Source organism: Sorex araneus, chromosome 3, assembly GCF_027595985.1.
Source record: "Sorex araneus isolate mSorAra2 chromosome 3, mSorAra2.pri, whole genome shotgun sequence".
Lineage (NCBI taxonomy): Eukaryota > Metazoa > Chordata > Mammalia > Eulipotyphla > Soricidae > Sorex > Sorex araneus.
In genome coordinates, this window is record NC_073304.1 from 174427408 (window position 1) to 174449022 (window position 21615).

Sequence of the window (21615 nt, forward strand, 5' to 3'; positions counted from 1 at the left end):
GGGCTATCTGAGAGGGACAGAGGACTCGAACCTGGTTGGCCGAGAGCAAGGCAAATGCCCTATTGAATCCAGGTCAGCTGTGTGCAAGGCAAATGTCCTATCCACTGTACTATCGCTCTGGCCCCCCAATTTTATATTTATGACTAAATACTCCAATGTATAAATATTTATATATATATTATAAAATGTTAACACAGTGATAGTACAGTGGATAGGACATTTGCCTTGCACACAGCTGACCCGGGTTCGATCCCTCGCATCCCATATGGTCCCCCTAGCACCGCCAGGAATAATTCCTTAGTGCAGAGCCAGGAGTAACCCATGAGCATCGCTGAGCACACACACACACACCCCTGAAAGTCAATCAATAAAATTTTGCAATAACGTGGCAATATTACATTATTTTTGCATTTGAAAAGGCTCTATGAATTTCAAATTCAGTGTAAATGAGAACTGTTACTTGTCTCAATAAACTTGCTTTATGGAAAGAACTGAGGTTTTGCTGTCAAAGAATAGCTCTAGGAGTGGACAGGGAAAGGGTCTGCATGCGTTGTGTTCTGTGTGTGCCCCGCCAGGAGGGTGAGTGAGGCAGACACTGCCTGCTGACTGCCTTCCACTGGCGGGAAAACACGGTCTGTTCAGGAGAGGCTTTCATTGCATCCTTCAAATTAATTTCAAATAGAGTAGCAACAGCAGAGATGTAATTTTGTTACTCACCTGAGTCCAATACCCATTAAGGTGATAATGAGCTTCAATCGGTTTTGATCTAAGGTTTCACACACATATTTGTCATCAAATGCAAAAACCCATAATATTCCTAATTCTGGCAAGTATATGTGTAAATGTCCAAGCTAAAACAACAAGGCTGATTTCAAAACTTGGTCTATAGGAGCCACAAGATGGAAGACCAGCTTCTGGACATCACAGCCCCAAGGGTGCGAATTAGGAGGAAACCAAGAGGGGAGAAGCAGTCCATCAGCCCCAGGCTCACTGAGCTCATGCAAGACCACTGGCAGTTATGTTGCATGATTATAGACTATATTAGTGATATGTTTACATACCACAGATATAATTTAGATAATACTACCGAGAGTATCCCACCCACATGGCAGGGCCTGGCAAACTACCTGTGATGTATTTGATAGGCCAAAAACAGTAACAACAATGGAGACGTTACTGCTGCCCTCTCAAGCAATTCAATGAACAATGGGAGGACAGTGCTACAGTGCTCCTACTACATATATCAATAATACACTGCTTTATGAAATAAATATACCATATTTTGTTTATTCATCCACCAATTAGTAGATATTTAGGTCATTTCTACTTTTTGCCTATAATGAATTAAGCTGTTTTTGGTCAACATGCATAATTTCTCTTGAGAAAAATACCAGGAATATTCTGTGCTGTGCAAAGACGAGCATATGCTTAGCTTGATTTTAAATTCCAGTATGGTTTTACATAAATTGCATGGCCACTAGCAACATTTGACGGTTCCTGCTGTTCCTCACTCTCTTTATTTTTATTCATTTATTGTTTGTTTGTTTGTTTGGGGGTCACACCTGATAATGCTCAGGGCTTAATCCTGGTTCTACAGTCAGAAAATACCTCTGGTGGTGCTCAGGGGGGACCATATGGGATGCTGGGGATCAAATCCAAGTCAGGTGCATGCAAGGCAAATGCCATACCTGCTGTATTATTGCTCCAGCCCCTGTGCTCTCTTTCAAAACCAGAGAGCAGCCCTCCTGCTTTTCACCCTTCTGGGTCATGCAGGAGCTGGTGGTCCTGCATGAGCTCAGTGAGCCTGGGGCTGATGGACTGCATGTCCCCTCTTGGTTTCCTCCTAATTTGCACCCTTGGGGCTGTGATGTCCAGAAGCTGGTCTTCCATCTTGTGACTCCTATAGACCGAGTTTTAAAATCAGCTCTGTTCTTTTAGCCTGGACATTTACACATATATTGTTAAATCAATATTTTTAATAATTTATTTTTACATCGTGAATATATTCTCTTAGGGCAAAGGAGGTAATTCAAAGGCCAAAGTCAGAGTTCAAAGCCAAGTTTGCTCCCAGCACTGTGGTTCACAGGATCCTGAGCACTGCACGGGGACCTCGCTCTTACCAAATAAGGGGAAAATTAATGTGAAAAAATACTTTAAAATGTACTTTTTAATTGTTTGATGCTAACTGTAGAAATTCAGTATTTTGTTGAGCTGTGCATTCTGAAAGGATGCTAAACTATGGAGACCTACTTTTAATTTTTCCTATTTAACTGTTCATTTTTATTGTTTTATTTTGTTTGTTTTTTGTTTTGTTTTGTTTTTTGATTTTTGGGTCACACCTGGCATTGCTCAGGGGTTACTCCTGGCTCTGAACTCAGGAATTACTCCTGGCAGTACTTGGGGGACCATATGGGATGCTGGAAATAGAACCCGGGTCGACTGTGTGCAAGGCAACCGCCCTATCCACTGTGCTATCGCTCCAGCCCCTCTTTTGCTTTAATGATTGTTATTCCTGACATCTCAGCAGAATTGCCTCCAGGTCTATCCATCTTGCCCCAAAGGGACACTTTTATCTTCTAAATGTCAGGGTTGTATTCCATTGAGTCTGGAAAACATCACTGCTTCGCCCAGTTATCTGCCAGTGGACATCTAGGTTGATTTTATGGGTTAGCAAGGGTGAATTATGATATGAACATAGGGATGCAAGTATCTTTTAAATGAGCATTTTCATATAAATGCCTCAGAGTAGTTTGCTAAATCAGATAGAATCTCCTACCCCCACTCCCCAACACACCTTTAATTTTATAATCTATACCATTGTCCATAGGAACTGCACACATTTGTCTACCCACCACCGGGCCTCACAGTGCTTTCTCCACGTCTTCATTAAAACTTGTTACTATTCCTCTGACAACAGAACCCGCAGAATCAGTTTAACTTAATTCCAAATTGTATGCCTCTCACTTCTTCTGTTTTGTCTGGTTGTAGAGCATCAATGACCCCACAATTGGCCTCTGACTTACCAGCAAAGATTCCCAGTAAGCACACGAAATAGGTTTTTTAACTTGCGAGTGGCATGGGAAGATATTATGAACACAGGGAACCACAGGTCCTGGCATCTAAGACAAAATACACTACTTGGTATGTCACCTATTAAGATAGGGATTCTTTGGTTAAATCTATAGTATAATCAATTCTGTTAGCCAAGGAAAATGGGCTATAAATAAAAAAGTTTGGGTCAGTAGTGAGGGGCACTGCAAGCACCCAAGGATCTGAATGTTGCTCTTGCATGAAGTTAGACTAAAAAGTTGATTCTTCTCACTGGAGAACATAGAAACTTCACAGTCCTTATTATTTCCTCTTCCCTTTTGGTTTAGGGGACATACCTGGCAGTGCTCAGGGATTATCACATCACTGTCACAGTCATCCTGTTGTTCATCGATTTGCTCAAGTGGGCACCAGTAACGTCTCCATTGTAAGACTTGTTACTGTTTTTGGCATATCGAGTATGCCACAGGTAGCTTGCCAGGCTCTGCCGTGTGGGCGAGATACTCTCGGTAGCTTGCTGGGCTGTCTGAGAAGGGCAGAGTAATTGAACCCAGGTCGGCCGCATGCAAGGCAAACTCCCTATCCACTGTGCTATTGCTCCAGCCTGCTCAGGGATTACTCCTGGATATGTGATCAGAGATGTGCTTGGGAATTCTGGGAATCAAACTCAGGTTGGTCACATGCAAGACAAGCCCCTTATCCCAAGTACTCTTTCTCTAGTCCCTTCTTTTTCACAACTGAATCATTTGCAGGTTATGAGAGAGCTCAAAGAGAAGGGAAGTACCCAAAATCCAGACTATGGAAAATACTCTACTAGAAATTAAGCGGCAAGAATTCTGAATCAGGAGGTGCCCAAATTTTTTAAACTATTTTTTTCTGATAAGCACTTATGCATTTATCCTTGGGAAAATGCCCACTCATGCTGAATACGTCACTTAAAAAGTTTTTTGATCTCTGAAACAGTACTTAAGGGCCATTGTTTTGAAGAATGAGTTAAAATAGTTAAACTTTAAAATTCTGCTAAAGCTTCAAGTGTGATCTTTTCAAGATTTTCTAAAGTAGATGTGAGCAGCTCATTGTAAAATTATTTTCAATAGAAAGTATCAGAAGAAAATAAAAAAAGAAAGAGGGGAGGGAAAATGTAGGAGGGAGAGGCAAAATATGTGAAGTTCTCACACTTAGAGAATTATGGAGAAAATTTAAGAAGGTACAGTCTTCTTCTCTTGTGCATTCCCAAGGCAGCCTCCAGATGAGCTCTGGGATTATCTCTAATCATTTAACTTGGTCTCAGGACTGGAAGATTTGGTGTTTCTGCAGCTCAGACCTGCAGGCTCCGACTCTACATAGCAAAGGAGCCTGAGGTATAAATCTGGGATAAGCAGAAAGGTTGACATCAGGAGTGAGCAGATCCACTAGGAGTCCAGCTAGATCAGGAAGATGTAGAAGTTACAATCCTGTTTTAAGAGAAACTAATGGTTAAGGTATGTGACTAGGAAGATAAGATGTATCAAATGATATAAAGTAAGATGCAACTGTATGCTGTGTACAGGAGGTGGAAAAGAGTCAAAGACAGAGCTATCTGAGAAGGGAGAGCTCAGGTAGAAAAGTTGGAGCGACTGTATTAGATTACAGATGTTTTAGATCTGTAATCACAATCACCAGAATCTCAAGGGCATTCTGGAGTGATAAAAGACTCAGTTATCCAGGGAATAAAAATATAAATGTATATTTGCTAGCAAATTATTAAAATAAAACTTGTTAGAAAGAAGATAAGTATGCACATTCCCAACTACAACTGGAACTGCAGTACTGCACAGTTTAGCAGTTGATGAGCCAGCAGCTAGAAATCAATTAACAACAGATGGAAGCAGTATCAAATCAGCCTGATCTAATGGAAATCAGTACAGCAATTTACATGCTAGTTGAGACATATATTCTTTTGAGAAGCACATAGAATACTCACTGAGATGGACTATAGTCATGGCCGTGAAAATCATCATCATCATCATCATCATCATCATCATCATCATCATCATCCCGTTGATCATCGATTTTCTCAAGAGGTCTCAGCAACGTCTCTATTTGTTCTAGCCCTGAGATTTTAGAAGCTTCTCTTTATTATCCTTCCCAATGGTGCCGCATTGGAGGCTCTACCAGCCAGGGGAATGAGACCCATCATTGTTATTGATTTTGGCATAGGAATACGCCACGAAGAGCTTGCCAGGCTCTTCCATGCAGGCAGGAAACTCTTGGTAGCTTGCCAGGTCTCCAAGAGGGAGAACTAAGCTATAAGATGTCGCATGGCCACTCGAGGCCATGTGCACTTCAGGGAGCTTGGTTTTATAGTCTCTGGATGTTGGCTGTTGATGGGATTACATGACGCTGTAGGCAGTTTCTGGGTGTGACCGCCTCACTACTGGAAAGTGGGGGATCTGGGCGGAAGAGGTCCAGTCCCGATCCGAGCAGGTTTGGAGATCTCAGCCCTGGGTCCCACACACCTGGGTTCCTCTGCCTCGTGCATCATTCCTTCATGCATGAGGCTCATCTGAAAATAAGTTTCATAAACTTAAATTTAAACTTAAATGATATAAAATACACTCTCAGAACACAAGCAGATAAAAAAAGAAGTAATAATGGAAAGGCACTGAGAAAAATGCCCAAATATTTGGAAATTGAACAACTTTTAACTGTTGCACCAAAAAAGGGGGCATTAGAAAATACTTTATTTAAATAGAAGAAAAATGAAAGATCAGCATTTCAAGTGTATATTTTTGCATCTAGAGTGTGTCTCCTTGTTCTGTTCCTGTGTCTCATGCCTCGTTTGTTCTTTGCTCCACTGGTACTCCCTTTATTTTTGTGGGTTTATTTTTTGTATACCCTTCTTGTTTTACTTTAATTGCTCCAGATGCATTGTTTTGGTTAATTTTGAGGCCATACCCAGAGCATTTGGGGTAGGGCTACTCTCAGCTCTATGTTTGGGGTCACTTTCAGCAGAGCTCTGGGGACCATCCGGTGCCAGGAATCAAACCTGAGCCTCTTGCATAATGAGGTATATGCCCAGCCCCTTGTGCTCTCTCCAATCCCCATGGGCATTATTTTCACTGAACAACTGTGCATATTCAGATATTGCAACAGATACTGACTAACAAGAATCCAATGTAAAATAATTACTCATGGAACTTTATAGACAAAAAAACCTTTGCTGTTCTAGTTGTGATGGTTGTGCAAACTTGTGAACGTTTGACTGACATTGTGTTGCATGGTTTAAAATGGGAAAGATGTGTATTTTTCCACGATGCAGTTGTAAATAGGGTCTGTTTCAACCACTGTTGGCAAGTTGGCTTTGAACATTCTTCCTGGTCCTGCTTAATTGGTAAGATTCAGCTTTACAAATGATACGGTTTTCTGCAGAAAATGTTAGATTCAGGGTTTCTTTTGGTGGTGGTGATGTTGGTGGGGCTGTTGGTATGAGGTTGGGCCATGCCTAGCCGTGCTGAGGGCTTATTCCTTCCTCTGAACTCAGGAATCACTCCTGGCAGAGCTCAGGGGTCCTAATGGGTGCTGGAGATTGAACCAGGGCAAGTGCCTTAACCCCTGTACTATCTCTCTGGCTCATAATCCAGGTTTCTTTTATGTTTCTAAGTCAATAACCATACTCAGAACTTCATTCTAAGGAATTTAGGGAATCGAGAGATTAAGTTAATAATGGTATTAGGCATGTGATCATTTTTTTCCCCAGGGAACTAAGTTGAATAGGAAGTACAAAATAAATACTAAGTAATTTTTATTTGCAATTTAAACAATTTTTATAAAGTTGTTCACAATATTTGTTTATATTTAATATTCAAACACCAATCCCACCACCATTACACCTTCTCACCACCATATTTCAAATGTTTTCATCCCAAACCCCAAACCCTTCCCCCAAAGGAGAACCAAAATAATTTATTTTGTATTGTTTATTATGAATAATCCACTAAAAATGATCCAAAAAAGTCTTTTAGATGAAAGTGTGTGAAGTTTCTTGTATTTCACCCAGGAGCCATTAAGCCCTTCTATAATACTATAATAGATTAGTAACACGTTGTTAAAGGTTGAGCCTTGTTTGCTTATATATATATAAACATATAAACATATATATATATGTTTCCCCCTAAAATTAGTTGCCTTTTACTTTAAACCCCATCAAATGTGGTGCACTACTCTTGGCATACTGGTGGTGTAAAGTACGAGATGTCCAGGAGTAGATTCACTCATGAGTAAGGTTCGTCTGAGCCTGTGGAGAGTGGCTGCGAGCATGGTGGCTGTTGAGTTCTGGAGGTTTTCCCACCAGGGCTGGCTCCATTGGGGTGGGGTGGGGTCTCAGCCATCCCCCTCAGGATTGCCCTGAATGAAACAGCCCAGCGTGGGGTCTGGCTTCATGGCTATGGCATATTGTTCTGTCCTCTCTCCTGAGAGATTTATTGATGAGTCTCTAGATCATGGCTGCTAATGAGATTATATGGTTCCAGAGGCAGCTTGTGGGTGTGACTGCCAAGCTGCTGGAAGAAAAGGGAGATGGGTGGAGATTAAGTAATCATTTTTTTAAAAAAATAGACAATAGGAATTTTATTTACTTAATTTAGAATAGGTAGTGGCTGGAGTGATAGCACAGGGCTGCAGCGATAGCACAGCGGGTAGGGTGTTTGCCTTGCACGCGGCCAACCCAGGTTCGATTCCTCTATTTCTGTCGAAGAGCCCAGCAAGCTACAGAGAGTATCCCATCCACACGGCAGAGTTTGGCAAGCTACAGTGGCATATTCAATATGCCAAAAACAGTAACAAGTCTCACAATGGAGACGTTAGTGGTGCCTGCTCAAGCTAATCGATGAACAATGGGACAACAGTGCTACTGTGCAGAATAGGTAGCTACTTTTAAAAATTGAGTATCAGGATAACTGAAAGAGCATTATGTCGTTTTTTTCTTCATCTCTCTTTGCTTGTTATAGAGGCTAATTATCCTCCCGGTATCTGTAACTCCTTCAAAACTCCTTCAAAAAAGAGTGGCATTTCTCATGATATTTAAATTCTGTAAACCTCAAATTTTCTGAGAAAATATAAACATATCAACACTTTAATACAGCTAGTTTATTTTCCACTTATTTCATTGTATTTTGTTGAAAATGAAAACTTAACAGATGTGTCCTCAGAACTATTGTTCTGCTTGCCATTGATTCTGCTATAATACATGGATATGTGTGTGTTTTGATGTGTGTGATTTTGTTGTGATAAGCAATAGTTGTAAGAGTAGAGAACTTCTATAAATATATTTTTTTAATATTTTATTTTATTTTATTTTAATTAGTGACTCACAGTGATGGTACAGTTACAGATTCAAACATTTCGTGCTTGTTTTTCCCTCATGCAGTGTTCGGGAACCCATCTTTCCACCAGTGTCCATTCTCCACCACCAATGAACCCAGTATCCCTCCCTCCCCCAAACCCATCCCCCCTACCCACCCTGCCTCTGTGGCAGGGCATTCCAATTTGTTCTCTCTCTCTCCTTTTGGGTGTCGTCGTTTGCAATAGGGGTATTGAGTGGCCATCATGTTCGGACACTAGTCCACTTTCAGCACGCATTTCCCTTACCACGTGGGATCTCCACTCACAATTTACTTAGTGTTCTATTCTCCATTTGGTATGACTTTCCCCCAGCATGTGAGGCCAAGTTCCAAGCTATGGAGTCAACCTCCTGGTATTATATACTACTATTCTTGGGTATTATTCTCCTACACTATTATTTTATATTCCACAGATGAGTGCAATCTTTCTATGTCTGTCCCTCTCTTTCTGACTCATTTCACTTGCATGATTCTTTCCATGTTGATCCACTTATATGCAAAGTTCATAACTTCATCTTTTCTAACGGCTGCATAGTATTCCATTATATAGATGTACCAGAGTTTCTTTAACCAGTCATCTGTTCTTGGGCACTCGGTTTTTTTCCAGGTTCTGGCTATTGCAAACAGTGCCGCGATGAACATACAAGTGCAGATGTCATTTCAACTATACTGTTTTGTTTCTCCAGGGTATATTCCCAGAAGTGGTGTTGCTGGATCAAATGGAAGCTCAATTTCTAATTTTTTGAGAAGGGTCCATATTGTTTTCCAAAGGGGCTGGGCCAGTCGGCGTTCCCACCAGCAGTGCAGGAGGGTCCCTTTCTCCCCACATCCTTTCCAACAGTGGTTGCTTTTTTTCTTTTGGATGTGTGCTAGTCTCTCTGGTGTGAGGTGGTATCCATGGTTGTTTTGATCTTCATCTCCCTGATGATTAGTGACACAGAGCATTTTTTCACGTATCTTTTAGCCATTCATATCTCTTCCTTGGAAAATTTCTGTTCATTTCTTCGCCCCATTTTCTGATGGGGTTGGATGTTTTCTTCTTGTAGAGTTCAACCAGTGCTTTATATACCCTTGATATCAACCCTTTATTAGATGGGTATTGGGTGAATATCCTTTCCCATTCTGTAGATTGCCTTTCTATTTTGGTCACTGTGTCTTTTGCGGTGCAGAAGTTTCTTAGTTTAATATAGTCCCATTTGTTTATCTCTGTGTCTACTTGATTGCTTAGTTCCGTGTGATCTTTGAAGATACCTTTAGCTTCAATATCGTGAAGAGTTTTGCCGACTTTGTCTTCAATGTACCTTATGGATTGTGGTCTGATGTTTAGGTCTTTAATCCATTTTGATCTGATTTTTGTGCATGGTGTCAAGTCAAGGTCTAAGCCCATTCTTTTTCATGTGGTTGTCCAGTTATGCCAGCACCATTTATTGAAGAGGCTTTCCTTGCTTCACTTCACATTTCTTGTCCCCTTATCAACTATTAAGTGATCATACATTTGGGTTTTTGTGTAGGGATATTCCACTCTGTTCCATTGGTCTGCGGCTCTGCCTTTGTTCCAGTACCATGCTGTTTTAATTGTTACTGCTTTGTAGTAAAGTTTAAGGTTGGGGAGGGTGATGCCTCCCATCATAGTTTTCCCAAGAATTGTTTTAGCTATCTGTGGGCATTTATTGTTCTATATGAATTTCAGGATTGCTTGATCCATTTCTTTGAAGAATGTCATGGGTATCCTTATAGGGATCATGTTAAATCTGTATAGTGTTTTGGGGAGTATTGCCATTTTGACAATGTTTATTCTCCCTATCCATGAGCAGGGGATATGTTTCCATTTCCTCATGTCCTCTTTTATTTCATGAAGTAGAGTTTTATAGTTTTTTTTTGTAGAGGTCCTTTACTTCTTTAGGTAATCTGATTTTAAGGTATTTGATTTTCTGGGGCACGATTGTGAACGGGATTGCTTTTTTTCATGTCCCTTTCCTCTGTCTCATTGTTTGCATATAGGAAGGCCATGGTTTTTGGGTATTGATTTTATAGCCTGCATCTTTACTGTACAGGTCAATTGTTTCTAAGAGTTTCTTAGTAGAGGTTTTAGGCTTGTCTAGATATAGTAGCCTATTGTCTGCGAATAGTGATGATATCTTTTGATATTGTCACTATTTTGATATCATCACTGAAGGAAGAAGTTTGACTTCTTCCTTTCCTATCTGAATGCCCTTAGTATCTTTTTCTTGCCTAATGGCTATTCCTAGTACTTCCAGCACTATATTGAAGAGGAGTGGTGAGAGTTGGCATCCTTGTCTTGTCCCTGATCTTAGGGAGAAGGCCCTTAGTTTTTTCCCATTGATGATAATGCTTGCTATAAGTTCGTGGTAGATGGCTTTGACTATCTTAAGGAAAGTTCCGCTAAAACCCATTTTGGTGAGAATTTTCATCATCAATGGATGTTGGATCTTGTCAAATGCTTTCTATGCATCTATTGATCTGATCATATGGTTTTTATCTTTACTTTTGTTGATATGATGGATTATGTTGATTTATTTTCGAATGTTAAACCATCCTTGCATCCCCGGGATGAATCCCACTTGATCATGGCGTATGATTTTTTTTTTTTTTGCTTTTTGGGTCACACCCAGCGATGCTCAGGGGTTACTCCTGGCTCTGCACTCAGGAATTACTCCTGGCGGTGCTTGGGGGACCATATGGGATGCCGAGGATCGAACCCGGGTCGGCCGCGTGCAAGGCAAACGCCATCCCCCCCTGTGCTATCGCTCCAGCCCACATGGCGTATGATCTTTTTGATGAGTTGTTGGATTCTATTTGCTAGTATTTTGTTGAGGGTCTTCGCATCTGTGTTCATCAGGGATATTGGTCTATAGTTTTCTTTGTTAGTGGTGTCTTTGTTTGCTTTTGGTATTAGGGAGATATGTGCCTCATAAAAACTGTTCGGGAGGGTTCCTGTCTTTTCAATTTCCTGGAAAAGTTTGAGGAGAACTGGCAACAAGTCTTTTTTAAATGTTTGGAAGAATTCACAAGTGAATCCGTCTGGACCTGGGCTTTTGTTTTTGGGGAGACTTTTGATTACTGTTTTGATTTCCTTGATATTTATGGGCCTATTCAGGTACTTCAAGTCTTCTTGGTTCAGTCTTGGGAGATTGTAGGAATCAAGGAATTTGTCCATTTCTTTTAGGTTCTCTGTTTTGTGGCATACAGACTTTCAAAGTAGTCTCTGATGATCTTTTGAATCTCCTCGGTTTCTGTTGTGATGTCCCCCTTTTCATTTCTGATTTGGTTTATTAGGGTTCTCTCTCTCTTTCTTTGTGAGTCTTGCTAGTGGTTTATCAATGTTACTTACTTTCTCGAAGAACCAGCTCTTTGTTTCATTGATCTTTCAGATTGTTTTTCGGGTTTCCATGTCATTATTTTCTACTCCAAGTTTTATTATTTCTTTCCTTTGATCTGGTTTGGGTTCTTTTTGCTGGTCCTCTTCTAAGATCTTGAGCTGCGAGGTCAAGCTATCTATATAGGCCCCTTCTTCCTTTCTGAGGAAAGCTTGCAGAGCTATAAATTTTCCCCTTAACACAGCTTTAGCTGCATCCCATAGGTTCTGGTAGCTTGTGTCTTCATTCTCATTTGTTTTGAGGTATTTTTCGATTTCTTCCTTGATTTCCTTCGTGACCCACTCATTGTTCAACAGTGAGTTGTTCATTTTCCAGGTGTTTGATTTGGCTCTCCGCATCTGTGTGTGATTAACTTCCATCTTCAGTGCATCATGGTCTGAAAAGATAGTTGATACAATTTCTATCTTCCTGATTCTGTTAAGGTATAATTTGTGGCCCAGAACGTGGTCTATTTTGGAAAACGTTCCATGTGCGCTGGGATATAATGTGTATTCTTTATTTTGGGGGGTGTATAGGCCCTGTATAGGTCTATTAGCCCTGTCTCCTCCTTTTCTTCCTTCAGAACCATTGTTTCATTGCTGCATATTGTTCTTGTCGACCTGTCCAGAGGTGATAAGGCAGTGTTGAAGTCTCCAACTACTATCGTGGTGCTGGTTATGTCCCCCTTAAATTCTGTTAGGAGTTCTTTTAAGTATTTTGCTGGTCGTTCATTAGATGCCTATATGTTTAAGAGTGTGATTTCTTCCTGTTGTACATATCCCTTGATGTATAGAAAATGGCCTTCGCTGTCTCTTCTGATCTTTTTCAACCTAAAATCTATGTTGTCAGAAACTAGTATGGCCACCCCAGCTTTTTTGAGGGAGTTGTTTGCTTGCAGGATTGTTTTCCATCCTTTGACTTTGAGTCTGTGTTTGTTCTGGCTATTCAGATGTGTTTCTTGTAGGCAACAGAAAGCTAGGTTTAGTTTCCGAATCCATTTTGCCACTCTGTGCCTCTTGATTGGTGCATTTAAACCATTAAATTTGAGAGAAATTATTGTCATGGGATTTTGTGCAATCTTTCTGTAGGGTTTGTTGTTCTTGTAGGGTTTTTCCTTGTCTTATAATAGCCCTTTTAGTCTTTCTTTTAAGTTTGGTCTTGAGTCTATGAAGTTTCTGTGCTGTTGTTTCTCCGTGAAATAGTGTATGATTCCTTCAAGTTTAACTGAGAGTTTATCCAGGTAAAGTATTCTTGGTGAGGTGTTCATTTCATTATGTTTTTTCACTATATCCCACCATTGTCTTCGGGCTTGGAAGGTTTCCTCTGATAGGTCGGTTGTGAATCTAAGGGGTGATCCTTTGTATGTGATTTCCTTCTTTGATCTTGCTGCTTACAGTATTGTGTCTCTATTCACAGCATCCATCATTCTGACTATGATATGCCTTGGGGATTTTTTATTTGGGTCCCTTTTAGCTGGCACCCTTCCGACTCCTTGGATCTGGATGCCTGCATTCTCTAGCTCTGGGGATTTCTTAGCAATGATGTCTTTAATTGTGTTTTTTTTTCTTTGGGATTGGTTCTCTGTGCTTCTGGTACTCCAATGATTCTTATGTTGTTTCTCTTGAGATCATCCCCTAAGACTCTAATTCATTCTAGAGCCATTTTGAGGTCTTTTGCCATTATTTGTTGTTGCCTATATGCTTTCTGCAGCTCATCTTCAAGCTCACTGATTCTGTCTTCGGCTGTAGTCATTCTACTATTGAGGGCTCCTACTGAGTTTTTTTATTTCATCTACTGATTCTTTTAATTGTGTCACTTTTGTTCATAGCTTTGAAATTTCTGCTCTCATTTCTTCCTGGATTATCTTTGTGGACCATTCTAAAGCTGTATCCATATCCTCCCTTAATTTATCGGATGTTCGTTCCATAGTTACTTTAATTTCATCAACCATCTTTACGTTTTCCTCTCTGAATCCTTTATCTGAGAGGAGGTTGTATTTCTGGGAAGTCCCTGTTGAGGTTCTGAGATCCTCTCTTCTATCTCTCCTGGTGGTGGGGATTTTCACTGTTTCTTCATGTTGTTATGGGCTTTACTGTCAGGCGCACTTCCTCAGCTTGTGAGGAGCCTCAGTTGAAGACGTGGGGCTATGTTCTCTTTACAAAGGACTTTTTGTGCAGCTTGATGTGTTCACTGAGAGTTTTTGTGAAATTAGGCTAGGCTAGGCTAGTTGATTATTAGCATATAGTGATTAAGTTGACTGGGGTATTCTTCAGAGGAATAGGTTATACCGATAGTGATCAAAGCATGATGTATGGAATGCTAAAAATAACTGCGGCCACCAGAAGGAGGCCACCGCTCCCTTTGAGACCACACCCCCTAAGGTGAGGACACGCCCCCAACAACCTTGGGAAGAGGCGGGAGTCAGGATGGAGCCAAGAGGTGACTGAGAGCAGGGAGGCGGGGCTGGGGATCGTCAGAACCCCAGACCCAGGCTGGGGGTGGGGGGCGATAGGAGAGCTCTTCTTCGTTGGGCAGGGTGGGGAGGGTCACTGGAGGGAAATCCCAATTGATTACCTGGGGGAAGAGGCGGGGGTCAGGACGGCGCCAGAGGTGACTGTATTAAGAGATTTCTATGTGCCTTTAGACCCCTGAACACAGTGCATTCTGGGATTGTGTGTTTTAGAATATTGATATGCACCGAACAAAGCCTGTGCTACAGTATTGGAGGACAGAAGCACCAGTGTCAAGAGAACGTTAAGGTGAAGGGACTGTGCAACTGGGACAATACAGACTGTTGTATTTTCTCTTGAAATTCATTCCGAGGCTCAGGCATCACACGCTGTTTTTGGTGCTCAGGTTAACTGTCTTCATTGTTCATTCTGTTCTGCATTATGTGCTGAGCAGAGAGGAGTAGAGAGAATGGGAGCAGTCATGGGGGGTGGGGGGCATAGAGTCCTTTGAGCCTTCTTGACCAGGGAGAGGACACATTCAGCAACTATGTAGAGTCCTAGCATAAACAAAATTGCTTTTCATTGTAGCATCTAGTCGATCAGTAAAGGGTATTTGAAACTCCACACATGAGAGAATGGAAACAACAGCATCTCCCTTCCTCTTTAAAACGTCGTGACTAATTTGTTTCTTCTTGGAGGTGCCGTTGATACCAGAGTGTTAATGGGATAATTATACATGGAGTTAAATGTGTGTGTGTGTGTGTGTGTTACACTGATGCACAACTTTCTCCTTAAAATTCTCACCGAGAGAATTCAACACCATACATTTTCACAAAGATTCCCAGTTGCTCCACCTAATTCCCAGGGTGATCAATCCTTTTTGCCATTGCAAACTCTCAAGAGGGATACAGACAGGAAGAGGTAAAATCGTCAGATGTAATAAGACCTGGGAGATCACTTCCCTACCTGACATGTGAACGGGGGAGAACCTGAGAGATTAATTAATCACAACGTCTTGTGCTCAGAGATGCACTTAAAGAGGACTCGGAACAATGGAGATAGTGACAGAAGTTACTTCAAAACAGTTGCCCAGCCGTTTAAGAAATGAGGCCCTTTTCCTGAATCTTACTTAAAAGGTGCCAATGGGCACAGGACTGGCCCCTGTTATTTGGGGATGAGCCTAGAACGCTCACCTCGCTCCTGTTGTGTCATCTCACATGCAGTGAACCATCACACTTGGTTCCCATCCCAGTAGAAGCCATTCTTTGGAACAAGGCAAACTGGGGAGCAAATCTCAGCTCTATCATCAACCAAAAGTTATCTGACTCATGTTATCTGATCTGACATCAATCTGACTTAGTCCTTAGTCCTCTAATTTTCTTGGAGCTGAATGACTTTTACAAAGTCCTTGATACCTGGCAGTGATTATCAACAGTCTGTTACATCTCCTGCTTCCTTAGGTCCATCTCTCATGAAGAAAATAGGGCTCTAGGTCTTATTATATACTATCTCTCCCCTTCTTGTACCATTAACAATTTATACCAAAATTTTCCTTATTTGACTGACACACAAATCCGTACTGATGTGGCCCAACCTAAATTCAACATTATTCATTTGTATGTGTATAATAATGTTTCACTCTTAGATTTTATTGAGCTCCAATGAGGATGGCCACATGGAGGGAAAATAAGAAGATTTATAATAGTCCAGAAGTTTGCTAAATTTTGCATTACATATAAATGATAAAATAATGTATAATATGTTTATGCTACAGTATGCACTATTGGAAACTATGCTAACACTTGTGAGTCATCTACATTATTCAGAAGATTCCTCATCTAAGTCAGAATGTTGAATTCAGAAAAGGAGTACGTCCTCAGAGTGTGAAAATGATGTCAGGCCAAAATGTCTTCTGATGGATGTATCGATTTTCTACCTCAGTAGTCAATAATCAGCCACCATAAATGGGAGCATAGCTATATAGGGACATAAAAAACCATGGAAATTCTTGACTACAGTCGAAATTTGTGTTTTGGACAATAGAGTTGGTCACTGAAGTCTAGCTTTCCCGTGGATTACAATTCAAATCTCCGGGGACTCAGTATATAGCTCAGGGGTAGAGTGTCTTTGCCTGTATGAGGCCCTGGATTCAAAGACATAAAATTAAAAGCCCTAGACAAACTACAGAATTCACTTATCTATGACTTCCTAAAAGCAAAAAGAAAATGAAATACTATAAAGAGACAAGACTTGGAGTAGAAAAATCTCAAAATATTACTTTTCTGCTTTTTCCCTTTTAAAAAATGCTTCTGAACTAGGTAAGGGTCATAAGACAAAACTGTAGTGGTTTCTGTAAAAAACTAAGGCATGCCGAGGGGCGCATGCACTCGCGGGCTCTCCGGGCAGCTCTCTCTCACCACCCGTGTTTGGTGCTCTGGAACCACAGTGTGTGGACTGGATTAGGATGGCCGGTGGTCAAGGACAAGTGAAGGAAGAACGAGGACCAAGCTGGTTGCTAATTAGTTACTGTTTATTCAATCTTCCATCTTTCTCATCTCCCGCACTGCCAGCTCCGGCCTCTCTCTCTCGATCTACTGATCTACTCCAGCCTTTCTCGCTTCTCTCCTCCTACTTCTCTCTCCCACCTTGCCCTCTAGGCTACACCCAGCCAGGTAGCAAAATCAACATAAGAAAGCCCTTCCTGACTCTTAAGGTTTTTTTCTTAGTCCAAACACTTATTAACATCTTAATACTAGTTATTTTTGTATGGTCATAGCAAGACATTCATTGAGGCTTGCAAGGCAGCTCTCCTGGCAACATCTTGCCACAGACTCAGACCACAGCACTCAGGCCAGATTAATCATTCCTCACCCTAACAGGGTCCAAATCTAGTTATCACTGTTTGGATCATGACAACATTTGTCCATGATCAAGCTCTTAACTTATAGTTAAGCATTAGGCACTTTGGCCAGGCCCATCTCGATGCCAGGGTAGCACACAACTCACAGCTTGCCCTGGGTCCGTCTCGTCCCTCGTCGGGATCCTGCTTTGGGGGTGCTAGGAAGTACGCGCAGCTGAGGCTTAGGTCAAGAGAACAGATACCCAGGAGGAAAATATATAGAGTCAAATGACTCCCAGGTTACAAAAGCATAGCATTTGCTAAGTCTTCCTGTGTCCATACAAAAAGGACATTGCTCTGAATAAACTATGCAAAGGACTCAAGGAGAAGAGAAAAACAATATTTACAAGTCAAAAGAACACTAAGAAAGAAGCTACAAATAAACAAAGAGGACTGGGAGCACTGTAATGGGAGTAACCCAATAAACCTAAACTACCTGAGGCTATGTTATCCTACAGTTTCTTTGGATGCAGAAACTCTGTCATAGACCATCCAAGGGTCAGAACATTATATGACTGGAACCCAATCATGAACAACTTTGTAACTGTGTATCTCACTGTGATTCAATTTTAAAAAATTAATTAAAAATAGACTATCCAAGGGTAGTCTCAATTCTAAATGATGTCACTAGTATCCTGGGAAAAACACCGCTTTCTGGAAAGAGAATCCTATAGTAGAGGAGAGAGAAAGAGAAAATGATGGAGAGGGAAAGAGACAAATGTGGGAATGGAAGGGAGGGTACTTGTATTTCTGGAAATGTGAACTAGAACACATAGTAACAGAAGGGCACACCTTTAAATTCGTCATGTGTGGAATGTATTAAAGAAATTATCACTGAACTCTACTTTGTAGGGTACATTTGAGGGACAAACTAAAAAGATGAAAAGATCTAGACTCTAATCTGAGCAGGAGGCTAAGAAGGAAAGCAGAAGGAAGCTGAGAAGTGAATGAGTACTCTGCAATCTCACCCTGCTGTGGAAACAAGCATTGTAGTGCAATGTTCTCTCCGGAACAGACTCTTGGCCACTCCCTTTTGCATTTTGTCCTTAAAGATGTCTCATCTTAACCTCAACCTGAAATCCCTTCTCCTGTGCCCAACGAAGAGCCGTAGGGTTCTCTGGTCCTTCCCTGTGACCAAGTAGCATGATTAATTTGCCTTTCCAAGCAAAATCCCTCAGACAATCCAGTGAGCCTCTTTGATTTCTAGGAAAGAGAGGTCTCTGAGCTCTGGAACTCTGAGTTGCTGACGATTGGGCCTTAGTGGTTCAGGGCATCATCAAGGGCAAAAGGTAGAGAAGTGAAAGAAAAAATAGCTGAACACTTACATTATCCATAAGGTGCAGGAAGAATTTCACACCGGTGTAGCAAGATGAACCACAATATGGTGTCTGGCTCCTGGGAGCACAGTGTGTGCAGGTGTGGAGTGTGAGATTTGTTGTTCCCACAAGAAAGTGGCTGGAGCACACACAGCAGCCATCTACGCACTTGTTCCCCCCGTCTCTCCCTTCAGTTCCTCAGACATTTCTCAGGATTAGGTTGGATGTAGCTCTGAGGGGAGACAGACCAATGTTAACCAAACGTATGCCCCCAAATAATGAGAGATTGTTTGAAATGGGACCCACATTCCTTTCAAGTTGATTTGCTTAGGCAATGGACTCCAATCCTGACCTTAAGGCTTCGGGCTCAGTATGTATTACAGGCCTGTCTTTGCAGTAGAATCTCCATTTCAGTCATGCCAACATTCACGGGCTATGTAGGTATCTAGAAGGAACATCAGTGTTTAAGGTTGAATTGAACAAATAACAGTCTTCTAGTAAACTATAAGGAGAGAGAGAGTAAGAGGGAATGTGCCTGCCATGGAGGCAGGGGGTGGGAAGGGGTAGGGGTTGGGGAAGGGATACTGGGAACATTGGTGATGGATAATGGGCACTGGTGGAGGGATGGGTATTCGAACATTGTTTGACTGAAACACAATCATGAAAGTTTGTAAGTCTGTAACTGTATCTCACAGTGATTCATTAAAATAAGGAAGTAAATAAATAAATAAAACAGAGCAATCAGACCCAGTTACCCACATCTCTTGCGTATTTGAGCTGGGCCACCGCAAAATTCCATGAAACACTCTACTGGATTGTTACTAATTCTGATTTTTCACTTCCAGTCAGGAGGAATAATCATTTCAAGGAGTTATTCTTGTGTTTCTTTATTTTTATCCTGTGAACTTGTGCTCACCTGATGCTTTGAACTGCCCCCATATTAAAAAAAAAGGACTTTGAAATCCAGAGTTCAAATTTTTTCTATAAAATAATGAAAGGCAAGTGCTACCCAAAGCTTCTGACTGCAGGGTTGTCACCGCTGTGGACTCTGCTATTCAGAGGGCTGGGAACAAAGTGCAGGTCTTCTCTCTCTCTCTCTCTCTCTCTCTCTCTCTCTCTCTCTCTCTCTCTCTCTCTCTCTCTCTCTCTCTCTCTCTCCATCAGGGCTCAAAGCCCTCCCGGTTTCCTCCTCTGGTTTTGAAAGTCCCTCAGACAACCTTCCTCCTCGAATGGTCTTTTTCTAACTATTGTCTGAATAATTTAGACCACTTTATTATAGCTCCAGAGAGGGAAGCAAATCTCTCAAGATCATATTGTACTTGAGCCCCAGTGCCCATGATAAAACAGAGGAGGAGCCCCAAGAGATGTAGCCTGGAGGATGTATTGCATCATGTTCACCTCTGGCAACAAACTGAGTTTGCCTGATTCAATTTAGATCTCCATTTCCCTTGACTGGAGGATCCGTGGAACAGGGAGAGCCCCCTCCATTGAGCAGAGAGGTGTGCAATGGAAAAAAATTTTTTTTTTCTTTATGGGTCACACCCGGCAATGCACAAGTGTTACTCCTGGCTTTGCACTCAGGAATTACTCCTGGTGGTGCTCAGAGGACCATACGGGATGCTGGGAATCGAACCTAGGTTGGTCGCATGCAAGGCAAATGCCCTACCCACTGTGCTATCGCTTCAGCCCCAACAATGGAAAATTTTAAGGCTCAGAAAGAGTGAGACAGAGGGAATGGCAAAATAAAATTTTTTTGGTCATCTTTCCTTAGAGTAGGGTTGGGCATCATCTGATTGCTGGCATAAAAGGCCTGCAAATAATGGGGTCTGACTTTGGTACATGTTTCTCACTGGCTGAACTGCCCTGTCTGTATTCTATAGCCTAACATTATAAATATCCAGACATTCCTGTGAGGAAATAAAGTTCCCAACCTCTCCATGGAAGAAGGCCAGCCTGGTAAGTTTTAATCCTACAGAAAATGCCAGCTACACCTGGGCAGAGATCCCAGATTGGATATATTTCTGCTTTTTTAGAGGTCATGGGGATAGCTTTGGTGGTAAAGTATGTGTGTAGTGCGTGGGTTCTGCATTTGCTCGCACAGCCTCATGTTTCCCAGCACCTCTGGGTGTAGGCGGGGTAACTCTGGTGTGCTATTGTCCCTTTCCTGAGCACTGCTGTGGGTGTGACCTCTATAAAAAATTGTCTGCTTTTGAGGGCAGTTGATACTGCAACTAGGTTAGGTATTCGGAGTTGGCCTGAGCAACTCCACTGAGGCATGTTTCTATTTCTAATGCCTTGTTTAGAAATTAAAACCTGTTTCTTTATTAACAAATACTAGAGAATCTTTAGGCAGGCGGGGCCTCACGTGGGGGTGGGAGGTGCCCAGGGCTTCCTCCTAGCTCTGTGCTCAGGGGGTTACTCCTGGTCTCTAGAACTGTATTCTTGCATTCAAGAATAAATAAGAAGTGCTTCAGAGACTTTTTGGTTGTTGACAATATTTAATGATTTGAGAAGGAGGTGCTCACAGTTTATCAAGCATCTGCTAAGTCATCCATTGAAAGATCTCAGGACCAATATTGCAACTGAGGATATTATTGTTATGCGAGAGTTCTAAATAGTACTTAAAGAGATTAATAGGTGTAGACTGCTGAACATGTACCACTTTTTCATGTGTACATATCTTAGGGGGGAAGTAAACATCAGGATAATTACCAAGAGACTGCTTGGGAATTGAAATTGTATTAGCTGGGATATGGCAATGACTAACCATGATGAAGGCTGCAGTCAGGGTGGATCTGGACAGTATTCAGTTACAAACGAGAATAATGTCAAAGCAGGGGAGATTGAATTGAGCATCACAATGTGTTTGTGGGTTTGCAACACAGATTTTTGAGGTCTGACTTGGTTTATTAAAGAAGAAGAAATAGCTCAAAGGTTTTCTGTAAGATATGATGGGAATAAGACTTTTCCATACAGACCATGTGAAAGAGCTAAAAAATAACATCATTTGGTTGATTTTTGGTCTTTTTGATGGGACTGATAAAAGATTGGTCACATTGATGGAAGATGGTACATGCATTATGATTGAGGGTTTTACAAAGTGCATGGAAGAAAAGTGGCAAGGTGACAATGCCATTAGTGGAT